Source organism: Amblyomma maculatum, chromosome 1 (assembly GCF_055883805.1).
Source record: "Amblyomma maculatum isolate TAMU_Amacu chromosome 1, ASM5588380v1, whole genome shotgun sequence".
NCBI lineage: Eukaryota > Metazoa > Arthropoda > Arachnida > Ixodida > Ixodidae > Amblyomma > Amblyomma maculatum.
The window spans coordinates 280,400,448-280,417,361 of NC_139344.1; the positions used below are offsets into that span (position 1 = coordinate 280,400,448).

The following is a 16,914-nucleotide window of genomic DNA, read 5'->3' on the forward strand; positions in this document are numbered from 1 at the left end:
CCAGGATTCTTCTTTCCAAACTGACACCATTTATCTAGATTTCCCTAAAGCCTTCAACCGGGTCCCACACCATTGTCTGATGACTGAACTCTTATCCCACTCCCTTGGATTACTTCCTTCTTCTCAGACCATACTCAGTTTACTGTAACTGGCAACCATCGCTCTAAAACCTGCTATGTTATTTCAGGTATACCACGAGGCTCTCTTCGTGAACCATTTTTATTTTCAGTTTTTATCAACAACCTCCTACAAGCATTTCATCCACAATTCACCTCTTCACTGAAGACTGCATTTTTTTATTGTTGCATTGCTTCTACTTCTGACCAGTCATTTCGAATTTTGGTTATATCAAACTCGCAGATTATTCCTTTGAAAATCACATGTAAAAGCATAGGAAGGTTGTATCATATAGTTGAACTCCTCTTTAGAGCCACCTTGCCACACTGCATATTTTGCCTATCGATACACATAAAGTTAGGTGCTCTGATGACAATGGACAGGAGAGTCCTGAGCCCTCCATGAATACACCTTTTTATTCCTTTCTCTTTCACTCCCACCTTCCAGCCTTTCTTCACGCCCATTTTTAACCTGGCCTCATTTTAAGGCCCCAATGTTGCCAAAAAGTTGCCTTCTCAAAACTGGCGAGCAGTAGGTGGAGCTACCTTGGTGAGTAGCGAAAAAAGAAAACACGCTATGTTGAAACCAAGGTTCGAATATAGCGTGAAGTGAGTTCTCAACAATGCAATTTCTAGAAAGAAACAAATATGGTAGATCATTGTGTAGCAGATGGAGGAGCACAGGACACATATGTAAATATAGGCTAACTGCTGGATACAAGTGAAATGACAAATAAGCTGTAGCTGTGCTACTAGCTCATAGTACTTTAATACATAATAAACACACTAAAGACTATACGAGTACCCAGTATAATAATACTTTTCTTTCAATGCACTTAATGATACATCAAACTTGGCATTCTGACGATCAAAGTTGCATCTCAGGAAAGTTGCCAAAAATCGAAAATTACAAAAGCTACCTCTTCCACAATGTCATCAGCCATGAAAAGGCCTTATAATGATGTCCAATAAACAGGAGTTTCTCTATAAGATAGATTTCATAATTACTTCAAATGGCCCTGTTCTCTAAAACCATAGAAGTTTTTTTTTTTAGACGGCAGCTGGTTCCATTATATATCCAAACCTAGTCTGTTCACTAAAATTGAGGAAAGGTTCAAAAACGACCAGTTGACCATTTCTGCAATTGCACCTGTTTCTATTGTCTTTAATTGTTCCTCCTCTAATCAACGAAGCCACTTTGGAAGTTTTTTTTACTTTCGTTCTAAGGCAACTCCTGAGCTCGTTTAGAGTATGTTACTGAATCACATTCCTTAGATTTCCCCCTCCCCGGTACAATAACAGTTTTTAAATATACCGAGTCTAAGGCCAACTTATGACGTCACAGCTGCTGTCATAAAACCTATCATGTTCGCCTTGTTTCGCTAAACTGTAAGTGGGTCAAAATTTTCCTGAGAAAAGAGCCAGCTCGAAATTTTGCCCTGCAGTGAAAGCAGAATCCAGTAATGTTGCTCACGCATCCACACAAATCTCCTCTACTGAAACTACAAAACTGGAAACATTAAAATTCATTTCTGCTCCAAAATTTGGCACAAAAACCCAGGAGCTGCCGAGAATTTCAATAACATGTGAGAAGGCACAAAAAATGACCGAGTTGCCTTAATGCTTTGAACCCCTTAGAACAAAGGCACAATGATTAGGGCGCTCGACTACTGTGCCCAAGGATGTGATCAAATCTCGGCCTCGTCGGCTGCTTTTCAATGGAGGCTAAAAGCAAGGCACCCGCGTGCTGTGCAATGTCAGCGCATGTTTAAGAACCCCAGGTGGTTGAAAATTCCGGAGCCCTCCACAACGGCGTCTCTCATTGCCTGAGTCGCTTTGGGATGTTAAATGCTGTAAACCAAACCATAGGCGAGATATCACAACTAACGTGCCATGTGCACATGCCGTGACTACATCAAGCTAGTTCATGGTCCTACACAGCACATAGTATTCACAAATAGAGTACAAACATTAAATCTCCAAGCTTACTGGTCGGTTTGGTTTGTGGAGTTTAACGTTCCAAAGCGACTCAGGCTAGAAGAGACACCGTAGTGGAGGACTCCAGAAATTTTGACCACCTGGGGTTCTTTAACGTGCACTGACATTGCACAGCACACGGGTGCCTTGCTTTTCACCTCCATCAAAAAGTGGCCGTCGAGGCCGGGATTCGATCCCGCGTCCTTGGGAACAGTAGTCAAGCGCCGTAACCACTGCGCCACCCCGGCGGGGTGAATCTCCAAGCTTATTACAGGTCCAGTCTAACATTATTCTACAGCCAGAGTTGGGGGTACCACCACTGTCATTAAACTAGACTGCAGCCAGCACCGTAGCTCAGAACAGTAGTGGAGCCTGGTTGGCACAGGCAATAGCGCCAGCTGCAGCCTTCGGACGCAGGCCCAACTTTTTGAGGTGCATAACTTTTTTTTGTTGGCTTTTCGATGGATATGACATGCTTTTAGCAATATCTTCCAGTTCACTTAATTAAAAAAAAAAAAAGCCTTGGTCTGGCTTGTCAGCATCCGATATATTATGCTTTGGTCACACAAACGTCAACAATCCAGAAGGCTAGCAATGCTGTAGTATGCATGATGCAAGTCGTACAGATTCCACTGCTGCCATCTACGCTGCCCTTTTCTAAGCATTTTGTAAAAAAAGAACATTTGATCAATAGCATTACTTCCTTTGCATATGTGAACTTATTTTTCCTCAAACGATATGTTCATCTAGTACTAGCACAACCAACTTTGCAACAAGCTTGCATTAGAGTAGTACTATAGTATGCTAACAAAGTTTGGCTTCCTCAATTTGTGTCTCGTATATCATGACTGAAACAACAATAGCATAAAATAATGAAGGCTTCTTCAAAGCAGGCATAAAATAGCAATATATGGAATCAAAGCACTAGCAACCAGCAAAGAGCAGCTGTGACTAAAATTTTTTCATTACCTACTAAATAACAACTTCAGTATCAATGAACCAAAATGTATCCAATATATTATCCTTTGGTCACACAAACCTCAACAATCCGGAAGACTAGCAATGCTGTAGTATGGATGATGCAAGTCATACAGATTCCACTGCTGCCATCTACGCTGCCCTTTTCTAAGCATTTTGTAAAAAAAGAACATTTGATCAATAGCATTACTTCCTTTGCATATGTGAACTTCTTTTTCCTCAAACGATATGTTCATCTAGTACTAGCACAACCAACTTTGCAACAAGCTTGCATTAGACTAGTACTAAAGTATGCTAACAAAATTTGGCTTCCTCCATTCCCATATACATGGGCATTATGAGACAATCACGCCTCTATGATAACCAAATATCCATACCACAGTGACGCAATCAGATACTCTTTCTATCCGCTAATAACAAGCGAGCTGAACCACCCGGTCACATCGGTTGCTAATGCTGAATCTTCTAGTTGTTGTTCAAAAGTAGCCTCTACAATCTGAACTAGCAATTGCTTTGTTAAGGATTATTTCGTACATTTTTCCCTGCTTTATTAATTAGACCATCTCTCAAGCCCATTCCCCTTTCCTGAAATTCTGTTTCTGCAAGTTTTTAGTACACCTCTCTCTAAACGTCTCACACAGATTTTAGTTTTCTGTGGTTGTACAAAGTACTTCTGTTATTCCTCTTTTCTACGTAAGGTGCTTTAATTTTACTTTAGTTTGTAGAATCTGTCTTGTGAAAGCCTACCTGGCAGGGCCTTAAGCAGAGACCAACCGTATTTCAAGTGAATAAATAAACACATCCTAATTATAATTCCCGCCTCGTGCACCACAAACTTAAACACAGAGTTTAAGCATTGCACAAGCACCCAGCAGCAGCCACAGCCAAGCATTGGGCCCATAACCTAACAAGATTAAGCAGAAGCGCATGTCAACAGTGACCAAATAACACATTTTATACTTGTACCAATTTCCTCATCATAGTGATTTCATGCAATGCACTGATACCTTTACTACCACGATGGTTTATGGCTTATAGGGTTTCGTGTCTACTCAGGCTGTGAGGGACGCCGTGGAAGGCTTTCCATCACTCCGAGGTCCCTTAACATGCTAAGCGAACGAGTAAAACTGCGCGAAAAACGGGACTGTCTTGTTTTTCGCGCAGTTTTACTCGTTCGCTTAATATGAACCACCTAGCCCATCAGAGTGCCTTAACATGCACCGATATTGCAGAGTGCATGAGGACACAAGAGCTACATATTGAATATACAAATATAATAGCCAAACCTACCAGGAATCGTACCACAATCACACAGTTGTAAACAGTCGTCTACTATTGAGTCATACAGCCGCAATCAACATACTGTAGTCCACCTAATACAATTGTTGCATACACTGCTGCCACATATTAAGAAGCCAAGCTGCATACTGCCATTTCAATGACAAAAGTGAACACAGGTAACATACTGTCAAATAAGCGAAATTGAACGGCATGTGTCAACGGCGATAGCCCAGCTTTTCGGAATCGCCTAGTGCTTAGAGTAGCACCTGCAAGGCCACAGAATGACCCTCAGTGCGCTAGCAGTCGGTCGGTGCAGTTCCACGGTAAAGGCATCGGTCAGCAGATGCCTTTAGCGAGCAACAAATGAGCACCCATAAATAGCAAACCACTGCTCTGCAACACAACTGGGCGGGAAACGACAGCTAGGGCTATAAGGGAAGACTTCCACCTAAGCGCTTGGCATGCCACAGAACAGCTAGCAAAATGAAAGTACGCACTTGTGCCGTTGCTGCGCCTCGTGGTAAATATTCTTTAGCTGTTCAATGCGCTCCAAGGTAACTTTCTAAAGTTGTGAGCGCCCTCAGTCAGTCTCGATCTCGCCGCGTTCACTTCGCTTGCGCCTGTAGCGAACACCAATGCTCGAACGCACCAGCAAGGGTGGTTCTGGAAACTCATTTCGGAGATTACATTTTTTTCAGAAGATCCGCACCTGGAGGGCACAGTTCTGGCAGAAATAAGAAATTACTTAAGTACTGGTGGAAAACGGCACAGTTCAGCCTACCTTTTGAGAAAACCAATTATTTGGCCGGTTACTAGCTCTGCTCACAGACGCTCTGCAAACGCGTTTGCAGAGCATGTTTGATTTATATACTTAGATGTATTTTTAGATTCTAAGCGATAATTCATACGTATTTATGAAAACGGGTAGCCTTTCAGCCTTCAAAAAGCGCGTTGCGGACATTGCGTTGCGGCAAGGCTTTGTCACGTGAATTTTGACTTCCGGGTCAATTTGGTGGCTTGGTTTCTGCTAGCATTGCTTGCAGGCATGCGGTTTTGACCTTTATTCTCTTCATATTTGCGCTTAATTTGTTGGAAATGTGGTGTTGTGCTCGGCTTCCAACTTCGGCAACTCAACTAGAACGCGATACAAGATGTTGGGGTGCCGTCGAGGTGTGAACGGCGAAAACAGTTGGCCGTTGCGATCCGCTGGCTGACCGTCGACGGCGAGTTGCACGTGGAACACGAGGCTTTATTTCGAGTGTTTTGTCAATGGCAAGTGTTGGATAGCGCTGTGAAAGCTAGATTTGGTGAAGTAGGTTGTCTGCTCTCGTTCAGGAGCACCAAGTTCTTGCTCGGGCGACTTTGGCTATGCGTTACAGCTGTTTTCGCATGATGAAGGTAGTAGCGAGCGGTCTTTCCACGTCTTCAGAAGGTTTGCAAATTGTGTTGTTTGGCCTCCGTCAGTACAGCTTAATATGATATTATAAGTACTTAACAATTTTCCCTCCGGCCATTTCTGCTAAATGCAAGTTTCAAGAACCACGGCCAGTGCTTACCAATCAGCTGTCGATGGTTCTCGTTGTCTGCCTAGGCCAGCGTGTCACCATTAGCGGTTGTAAGATTTATACATTGTTGTGTAAGCAATTATTCTAAACATGCTTTCACCAGCGAAGCAATCAGCGTGAGCACGCAGAAATTGCTGAGAAATACAAGCAAGATGGATAAAGTTTCCTGCTTGTCCACACCTACTATATGGTGCTGTGATGTTTATTCTTGTCCTGTGTGGAAAGAGAGACAGTTAAAGACTGTTGCAGGAATAAAAATTAACAGCATTTTTCTATACTCTTGGTGAGAGTCATGAAAATTTTCTTCACTTCAGGACAGCACTAATATATATTGTCCAGCTATTTTTCATCTTTCGTTGTATGGCACGTAGAAAAGCTGACAGCTGACATACATGGTATAAAACCAAATTTTGCTGTTCAGCAAAGCAGTTTTATAATGGCCTAGGTGCTGCTGAACGTGCATGCGAAAATTAAATGAATGTCTAAAGCTACTTATTATTGTGATTCAATGCAAGGTGCTGCATACAAAGTTTGTGGTATTTTCATTTGCTGCGTGGCTTTCAGATACAAAACAAGGCACTGGTGGCCATTGGCCATCTCAAGAAGTGCAAAATTCTGCAAAGTAGGCGGAGTCTGGCTTAATTAGCAGCTTTTATTTCTGTAAGGGTAAGAAGTATGAATCTTGCTGAGGCAAGATTTCTGTACTTTGTGCATTTTCTTACAGCTTGCTATTACTCGCCCACAGGTAAACTGAAGCTCATTTCTACAGCCTGTACTAGGCATTTTGCCACAATATACTATTCCTCACTCTCAGCCTTGCTTGGAAGTCATTAATCACATGCTATATAAAAAATATCATGCAAAAGTTCTGCCGGTGAAAGTAATATGAGGTGTAATTACAGTACCAGAACGGTTTCCTATTTCCAAGAATGTTTGCTAGTTCATGACTGATAATAAAGACTATAGTCACTTCTATCTTTGGCTATTTTTTTTTTGCCTGACTGTTTCTCTGGTGCCTGTAGCAAAGCTCTGCTAAGCCGTGATACCTTGTTTTCAGTTGATGTTTTCATTATGAAGAAGCACAAGACAAGTTGACTTTATGCCTGGCTTTTCATACTTGACTCCTTTACCTTGAATGTGTTGCATATAGTGCAGAAGTTATACATTCCCACATATCAGTATGTATGCATAAACAGCTTATGTGCCTACTGGAAACATCTGAATGTACACAATCTAGTTTTTCTGTCCAACCAGACCCCAAACACGAAGTACAGAACAGCAAAATAGTTACAGGCTCTTCCCAGCTTTGATTGGAAGAAATGATGGTTTCGCTTGACCGACATAATGCAGCAACAGTATTGGGCAATCAAGCATGGGAATTTCAAACATGGAGAGCTTTCACAGTTGTATGTGAATGATGTAAAATGTCCCACACGCTATGCTTGGTTAACTTTGTTTATGACAACCTCGGCAAGTGGATATGTCTCTTTGACTGCCAGAATAGCTACATTACTAGCCGACCCAGGAACAAGCATTAATAGAGATTTTTGGCCATATAGTCCTGGCTATACATACATGTTGGGGTATAATATGCATGCAGAATGAATATAGCAGTGCCAAAAATGGAACTCGTGCATCATATGCAGTTGCATCTTTGTTCACTTGGAATTTTTGTTTTTTTTTTTTTTTGTTTTTTTTTTTTTTTTTTGCAGCCGCCATGCAGCGTGATGTCGGGGTGTGGTACAAGAAGTTCACCAAAAAACGAAAAGGACAACCAAAAAGCCACTTGGGCGACTTGCCTCCTAGACGTGGGGGTTCGTCTGGAAACGCGCCGCACATATATTTATTAATAAATGTGCTTTACAAAGATCAGACACGAAACGCTGTTGCATGCCTATATTCATGGTCTTAAAATAATGCACCAGCTCTTAACAAACAACGACTGCCTTCGTAGGCGCAAAGTCAGCTTCTTTGTGAACAGTTGTTTATATATATTTTGTACGAAGTGTCTAAAGGTACGTCCGACGTATCCATTCGATTCTCGTAAAGATACGGCGGACGTCGATATACAGGCTCATGGCTATATGCACGTCGAACGCGGCCACATTCCGCTTGCTACGCGTGAATGATCTTATGCTCTATGATATCACCTAGCCGGACTCTCGATGAGGTGCTACGAAGAGTGCATCCGTTCTAACATAGAATACGGTCTTCACTTAGGGTTGTGTACGGCAAGCATCGCTGTCACGCACATAGCTGCAGGCGATGCTACGTACTGCACCAGCTCCACCAGCTGGCATCGAGATACGCACATTCACGAGCAGCTTTCGCTTCGCTCTAAACTATCACCTCGATCTGCCCGTAATGCGAGCGAGCTATTCCTAGCATTTACGCTGTCTTAGGTCGTGCATCGACCTCCGAAGATCTAGCGCTGGCACAACACACACGCACCTCGCCGTGCAGAACATTCAGCAGTCCAAAGTATGTATGTGAAATGGCATTATGCTTGTTCCTCACATGCAGACCGAGGAAACAGGATGTTTCTAGCTAAATTCTTCGTTTAAATTCTACCTCAGAGTCGTGGCAGAAGACATGCCGAATCTACTAGAGGCCTGCGCTGCTACTGCGGCGAGCTGCACATCGACTCGTCGAGGCGGAGACCTACTGCACCGCACCGCAAGAGTGCACAACCGGAAAGACGGAAGCACGAATGATCCGATTTCCATGTGAACAGCAATGTTCTTTGTGCTTAGCCTGCATCTTTTTCTTGTCGTTGAATTTTGCGTACATGTAGTTTAAACCTCCGCATGCTCGAGGTTAGCGTGACCCGACTGAACGGCCGCGCAGCTTTGAAACGATCGGGATCGATATGCATGCATCGCCGGACTTAGGTATGCGGTAGAAAATGTGAGCTGCACATTTCGTTGCAGAAGCTGACTCTTGGAATTTTGCAAAGTGTGCCATGCAAGTGATCGTTGCTATAACCACGCATCCATGTTCCAACGGCTGGCCTACCCCGAGGCGCATAAATGTTCAACCGTGGACGTATCAATGATCGAAGAGAGGACAGATTTTCACAATATTGGGCGCGAAATCGATAGCTACCAGTGCTCAGTGTTAGAGAAATTCTGCCTTGATCATGCGCAATTCAGTGTTTCAGGTGTGGTCTGTAGCTATAAGTTTGAACAGTTCGCCTGTCAAGTCAGCGGCGCCAGCGATGGACCGGCGGAGCGATTTTCCACGTTACACCGCTGTCTAGCTAGAAAGCCTACCTAGGCGGCGTTTGACATTCAGCTGCTTTTTGTGGGCCCCGTAATTTAAAGCAACGCCTTCAGAAACGCGTTAAATGTTAAAAAATGTATTCTCTTCAACAGTTTCACTCCAGGCTGTCAAAGCAGGCGGACGTTGATAAGACAGTTGAGCACTCCAGTCTTTAGAAATCTGTAGAATCGCCTTCAGTTTGTAGAATTATTGGAATAGGTCACTTTCCGATCGCTGGGACATAGACCCGCATGACAGCGCTGTCACGTGAATAAGGACCACACCAGACCGAAAGCTTGTCTCATATTACATAGCTAACCAAGGTATACCTTACAGCATTGTATTGATTTTTATGGTGCATAAGCAACTAATTCTGCCATGCACCAAGAACAAGGTGTAATGTATTTATTTTGTGTGTAATGACTAAAATGTTGTTTAGGATGTAGCTTGTTTAGGAACATTTTAGGAAACCAAAAATGCAGGAAATTTGCACGTCTCTCCTAGAATCATGCTGGTATGGAAAAGGATCTGTTGCAAAATTGTACAAAACGTTTCCTCTTATTTTCTCGACTCTGGCGCACGTGTAAGATATGGTTTATTGTTAGTTCATCTCCACACTCCTTGCATATTGGTTTGTCCTCTTTCATAAGTATGAAGCTGTGTGTGAGGTGTGGATATGTGTTTTGTGAAGATGACCTAAAATGGCCTCCATGTTGTGTTTTTGATTACTGCATGATTTCCATTCCTTAATGACAGGTTTGACAAGTATAGTTTGTAGTTTATTTCATTGTTTCAAAAATCCTGCCATTTCACTCTCACTTTTCTTTGTACAAGCTTCTTGGTATCTTCATGCAGCATATTCACCCTCTGTAATTTAGCATTGCATCAAGGTAACCTAGTTATTTCTTTTCATCACCTTTCAAGACAACTGTCCCGATTTCATAAAGTGTAGGGTTTCTGACGACAGGAACTCCTTGGAAGTCGTAGAAATAAATGAGATCCACAATCATGAGCTATCTAGGGTGTGCATATACATGTCCATCGCTCAGTGGAATGGTGTCAGTACGCTGTTAGAACAGGTCTTGTGGTAACAACAACCATTGTCTGAGGTGGTCCTTTAGTGGGCATTGAAATGCTATGTAACTACAGGTACTGATAGAACTCTTGATCATGTTATGTGATGGTGCGATCCTTGCATGCATATTAGGTATACATTTCAGAATCTGCAGTGCACCACTTGACCATTTGTCACCAGTTTGTGTGAAAATGTATTTGTCATGCATGTTAACCAGTATTTAACAGATGACCCCTGTACACAAGCCAAAAGTGCCATGAGCCAAATGTCACGAGGCCACACGACATGGCAGGAGCTGTTAAGTCAAGCTTACAAAGTTATATTTGAAATATGTTCTGCGACATTTCAGCTCAAATTAAGAAAGGTTGAGGCTTACAGAGGTCTATGCCAGGTTGTCTATCACCTAACAGGGCAGCCTACGACCGTATGCTAATGAGTATATCTGAGATAACAGACACATGAATTAAGGAATTAGTAATTATGTTTGTAGCAAAGGGCATGTAAATTAACGGGAATCCACAGTGGGATCTGCAGACAAGAACCATTAATGCTGGCACACCATACCCTTAAAGGTGGAGATTAGGAGTCTCCCTAATTTTTTTTCTGCTCAACGCTTGTCATTTCCTTCGTTCTTCCAGATGAGGAAGATGTGAAAATGATAGCATCGAAAATTCCAGAGACCATCGTTAACAAGGATGCTGATCCCAACAGCATAAAAAAGGAATTTCAGAAAAGATGGGTAACTAGTAATGCTGGCAACAGTTGAAGCTAAGTGGAAAGGCATGAAATTGAAATGTAACATATGCAGAGATATGTTGCGAGACGACCAGTCTGTGGTGTGCGACATCTGTCTCCGTTAGTTTCATCAAGTGATTGGCCAAAGCAGATGGGGCTTGTGGTTTTGTGATAAGTGCAGTGTAGTAGCATAGATGCAACCTTGCCCATTAACAATTGGAGTGGAGTAAGTGTATTGTTTTGTTTTTGTAAGATGTTCATGGTTCCCATGCAAACATTATGAGAAATTTTTTCCTAGAGAATGTTTGCTGAAATGTGAATATAATGTGCAATAAAACTATATTTACTTTTTCTTGTATACATTAGTTCTGTGAAGAAAACCACAGGCTAGAAGGAAATGTAATGGCATGCATTTTGATACTTGGCCCCGTTGTGCTGGCTCAGTAGTTAGAGTGCTTGGCTGCTGAACCCAAAGATGCAGATTTGGTTCCAGCCACAGCAGAGGCATTTCAATAGAGGCGAAACAATAGGCTGTCATGCACCGTGCGGTGTCAGTGCATGTAAAAGAACCCCAGGTGGTCGAAATTATACCGGAGCCCTCAACTATTGTGTTCCTCATAGCCGTAGTTATTTTGGGATGCTAAACCAGATATATATCACATCATACTCTGAGTAAGATGCTATTCATGGTCAGTTAATCATACACTAAATGATCAATTTTTTTCTGCATGGTACAGCAGCTGTTGTACAATTTTACTTTAGCCTTCATGAAGAATATCACACTGGCTCCACATGGCTTTCTGTTGACCCTTGATATGCGTCACAATCACACACCCGAGTATGTATTTGTCTAAAGGCACCTATGCATGCAAGGAGGGGACCATTACTTTCCACTTGTCAGAACTGAAATGCATGATCCACATCATTTCTGTAATTCAACTGCTTGCTATTTGAACTGTCCAGCATTGATGCAAGTTTCAAAGAACTGCAATTAGAAAATTAATCTAAGCAGCAAACCATGCCATGAACTGCTTCGGTTTCATCTTTAGCAACTGTTTGGGAACTAAAATTAGCCAAATGTTGCAAAACATAGATGAGAGGTTACAAAATCTAAAAAACAATGCAGCCTACCTGTGGCATGTAGGGTTTCACATCCTAAAGTGACATATGTAGCTATGAAGAATACCGTAGTGGAGAGCTCCAGACTAATTTGACTGCCCAGGCTTTGTACTTTGCATTGACATCTTGCAGAAAACAGAAGCATTTGCATTTCACCTGCACCAAAGTGCGACTGCCATCACTGGTATTAAACATCACGACCTTGGGGCAAGTAGCCGAACGTGCCACTAAGATGTCGCAGCGTGTACATACATGCTATACATGTCAACCTTTCTAGCATTAAAGCTGTCACATGCATGGCAGATATTCATGTTCAGCTTTGGACTGACAAGTTTAAAAGTGTGCTATTTGTGTTTTTCTAGCATGAAAAACAAAGAAAATTAAGGAAAAGCGAAAAAAAATGAACATAATATGTTGAAAAAACACTAGTCATTAACACATAAAGCATATTCGTTCCTTTATTAATGATAAAGTGGCCTTCAACAATAGTACAAAGCCTGAAAATTTCGAAAGGTGCTGTGCCAGGCAGCTATTTTACAGAAACCTGAACCATTTCACCTGTAGGAATGCGCATCCCGGCGGTGTGGGCTGGGCACTTATTTTTCGGTCCACTCCAACATGCGAAAACTGCATCATGTGCATTCCCATTTTCCGAGTTTTGAGCTCTGTAATACAGGCTAACAAATTGTCGATGACTTATTTTCGTCTGATTGTTGCACAGCGCGTGTAAATAAATTACTACTGCACCTAATAAACACTGACATGCACGTGCAACATCGCCGATCATAAACGGACACACTGATGTCCGTCCGGGCATCGGCGCACTCATCACAGCACTCTTCGTAGTCTCACACAGCACTCTAGTAGGACGTAATCCGTAATCACAGCATCTCACGGTAAGCACAAACCACACCTCCAGTTGTACAACAAACACGAATGACGCGATGCTTGGGCTAGACACACGCCGGCGGTGCCCAGCTTTTTCAGCGCCGCTTGTACTACGTAGAACTTGCAGCACCAAACCTCAATGCGAGCAAAAAGCGATGCGTTACGTGACGCATCTCATCACATATGGAAGTGAGGAAACTTTGAAGAATCAAAACTACATAATTACATAACGACCGTCGTAGACGTTAATCCACATGATAACGAGGACCAAATGAGCGGGCGTGCGGGCTGGCCGTCAACACCGCGATTACATGCGCTCGCGCTCTGGTCGTGCTTGCCACCCTGCCGCGGTCCAACTCACGTAAACCTATCATCATGCCATCACGTAGTATATCACCCATTCTAGGCACTATTCTTGCCACTGTACTATTCTTTGTAATTTCACATTTCACGCATGCAGTATGTATACATACTTCTTGCACCTCGTACGTATGTACACCATGCGTACACCTCATACCAACTTCGATTTGGCTACATATGGCTACCATGTTGTTGCTACAACCACATCTGGGGATCTCGGACTCGGATCCGTCCGGCTTTCCCGACGGATCCCAAGGCCCATATCGGAGAAAAATGCGTTGGGTCCGTCGGAAGAACCCTACCGATCGGGTCCGTCCGCCGTACCTCTGAAAAATATTTCCCGGATCCGTCCGACGGATCCCGAAGAAAAACGCACCGGGTCCGTCGGACGTACCTTTAAGACCACTGATCGGGTCCGTCGGACGTACCTTTAGCCACAGCCTATTTTGTATGGGCCGTGCTACCGCAATGCATTTCTAACTGACACAGCATACTTTGTCACACACTTCTTCAAAGCGCTGGCCAACGTTTAACGACTGGTTACTACCTCTGGTGCTCTGTGAAACGATAAAAATGCTGCGGTAAGTTGTGTTTACGTGTTCATATGGGTCGCCCTCCCAACTCGCACCCCCATACTTTTCGCGGTGTTTTAAAAATGCTTTGCCTCGGTAATGAGATTTCATACTTTCACGAGCTGTTCTAGGATGTCCATGGTTACTCTGTACTGAATACCGTGATCATAGATACCCCGGTAAACTAGAAAACTGCTTTGAAATATTTCGTTTCCATGTATTCCTATGGGCGCTAAGCCTACTTTTCACCCCCAGTCGGCCCAGCCCATAGAGGTACAGTGAACTAGAATATTCTAGTTCACTGTAATCATAGAGTTAATACAAAGACTTTGCAAGGCGGATGTATATCTACCTTGGACTTTGTATTACCTCTATGACTGTAATAAAGGCCCAGCCTCCAGGCGACAGAAACGACCGCATCTCGCTTACGTCGCAGATCGGTGTTGGTCTATACGCAGTTCAGACGAGCACGACAACTACAAACTACAGGGTTTTGAATATTTGGGGGCTGGAATTTAAAACATTCCTATGTAAAATCTACTACACCATTCGAGCTGAAATAACGTTCACAAAGTAGCAAAATATCGTCTACGTTATCTGATATATGTGATTCAACGTCGGTACTTGCCTAGATTTTCCGAAATCGAGAAAAAACTGCTCTCGGCGGCGTGCACAATTTTCGCAGAAGAGTCGAAAAGTTATTTTAACATGGTGCGTCATCTGTCGGGCAGCGAGGCAAGCGCACCACCTGGGTTTCTGCACGGTGCCTCGAAGCTCAAAAGTGCCCGGCCATCTAGAGCGGCCTGAGGGCCGTCCTGCTCCCTCACTTCCCTTTACCCCCCCCCCCCCCCCCTCACTTGGTTCTTTTTCGAATCATTAAAGTTGCTACCTACCTACCTGTATCGAACCGGCTTCTGAAGCCCCCACTCTTGCCTCGAATAGGAGGCTACTCCCGACACTTTTGTCATACAGTGTTGCGGGCTTGGGAGCTAATTTGTGGCGGCTGTACAATGCGAGCGTGGTCTTTTTGCTCATTGCGTCCCGCCACATTTCACTCTCTGCTGCCCTGACACGCCGACGGACTTCCGCTGCCCATTTTGTTGCGGAATTGGTGTCAATATGGTTCTGGAAAGAGCCGTACTTCTTTGGTACAAGTGCTTCCACTGCGTGCGGAGACAGGTGGCAGTCAGGTAGTCAAACACCTGGCGAGCCCAACGCGCTCGAGGTATATGCAGCGAAGACGCCCGTAGAACGCCAGGTTGCTGTACGCCTCTCGAGCCTTAAAGGTGGACCAACCTAAGTCTCCCTGTATACTGTGTCGAGCCACCTGGCCATGACATCCAAGCGCCGTGCGGCCAACCTATCGCTGTTGTCGCTCCAGCCATTCACGGCTATCCGCGCTGCCAAGCACACAACCGCATTCGCAAACGTTAGACCTGGGAGATGGACCATCTTCCACAGGTCGCGTACCATAACAAATCGGTTGCAGCTCCAGAGGCACCGACGACGCAGGACGCATTAGCTTGCAGTGCAGTCTGTCGCAACTTGGCCTCGTGCCGGGAATACATGGCTACACGCAGAGCTCCACTCCCAAGTATTTGGTTCCCAAGCTTCGGATAAGGATCTCTCCTCCAAGCGTCAGCTCAGTCTCCGCCCCATCAAGTCCTGCCAGCTGGACAACCGTGGTCTAGTGTTGAACCGCAAGCCCGATCTCATTTTGGCAGATATCCAGAAGAACTCTGCAGATCCTGGGGTGTCTCCGCCATCAAGACAAGGTCGTCCGTGAAGGCTAAGCCCGGTAGTCGGTGAGTGTCGTCCGGCCATGCCAAGAAGAGAGCAAGGAGAGTACCTTCAGTTGGAATCCGATGCCTGACCTGAGTAATTCTTGCTCGATGATTGCTGCGTACAGGATGTACAGGAGGGGTGATAGGGGACACCCCTGCCTCAAGCCCCTCATCACGATAATGGGCTCCGATCCAGCAGGACCGAACTGAACGACGACCCTGTCCTCGCAGAGGCGTCGGATGGTCTGCACCAGCCGCTCCGGAAGCTTCAGTTCCACTAAACGGCTGAACAGCTCCTCATGAGGCACGTTGTCGTAAGCCTGCTGAACGTCAAGAAAGCAACACCACAGCGATCGCCCCTCCTTCCTCGCCATCTCCGCGCACTCCGTTAGTATGAACAGATTGTCATCCAAGCGGCGACCGGGGTGAAAACCGTTTTGGAGCTCGGTCAGGAGGCCAGCCGATTCTACCCAGCCACTCAGCCAATCCTTCAGGATGCGCGCAAACACTCTGTACACCACGCTGATGACTGTAAGGGGCCTGTACGATTTTAGTTGATCAGCGTCCCCACCTCGTTTTGGGATAAGGATGACATATTCCCTGTCCGCCAGTCATCAGGAATTTGCACTCCTGCAATGGCACTGGTCAGCAGCTCGGTTAGTTGTTTCTTAGCCTCAGGACCGAGGATCTTGACCACCCGGGCTGGCAGTCCGTCTGGTCCCGTAGCAGTGCTGGCACTCAGACGCATCAAGGCCCGATCTAGCGTACGCCCGGAGATGGTCCACTCCGGCTCCCTCGTTTCCGGTAGGTCTGCGATAGGGCCAATACACGACGGTGAAGGCCCACTCAAGGCTTTGTCTTCCAGAGTAATTGTACGTCCGTACAGCTTGGGTATGTAAAAGCGAATCCAGTGGCGGATGTACGGCGGCTGTCCGCTGCGCGAACAGGTTCGACCATCCACTTCCATAAGCACTCCGAGACTCCGGCGGACGTCCGAACTCGACCGCCGAGTTGCGGCCGAGTTCGGACGCCCGTCGTACATCAGTGGCTGTCTGGGCTCCCATAATCGGAATCCCTAAAATGTCCCTGGGACGTCTGTGTATTGTCTGTCCGCTAGGCGAACAGATTCGACTATCCACTTCCATAAGCACGCCGAGACTCCGGCGGACGTCCGAACTCGACCGCCGATTTCGGACGTCCGTC

The 16,914-nt window shown here is 44.8% G+C and overlaps 1 protein-coding gene and 1 long non-coding RNA gene across 6 annotated transcripts in view; one reads left to right on the plus strand and one right to left on the minus strand.

Annotated features, from left to right (window-relative positions):
- LOC146206668 (uncharacterized) overlaps positions 1 to 5,298 on the minus strand; it is a 146,955-nt gene extending 141,657 nt beyond the window's left edge. For 4 of the 5 annotated variants that reach the window (XM_084591456.1, XM_084591455.1, XM_084591451.1 and 1 more), the window contains exon 1: positions 4,850 to 5,124. The gene's annotated coding sequence lies outside the window, so the exon portion shown is untranslated. The other variant, XM_084591453.1, reaches the window with a different exon arrangement.
- On the plus strand, positions 579 to 11,346 carry LOC146206670 (uncharacterized). Its single transcript, XR_014704489.1, has 2 exons — positions 579 to 666; positions 7,630 to 11,346. It is a non-coding gene; the product is annotated as an uncharacterized LOC146206670 (long non-coding RNA).
- The last annotated feature ends 5,568 nt before the right edge of the window (positions 11,347 to 16,914 follow it).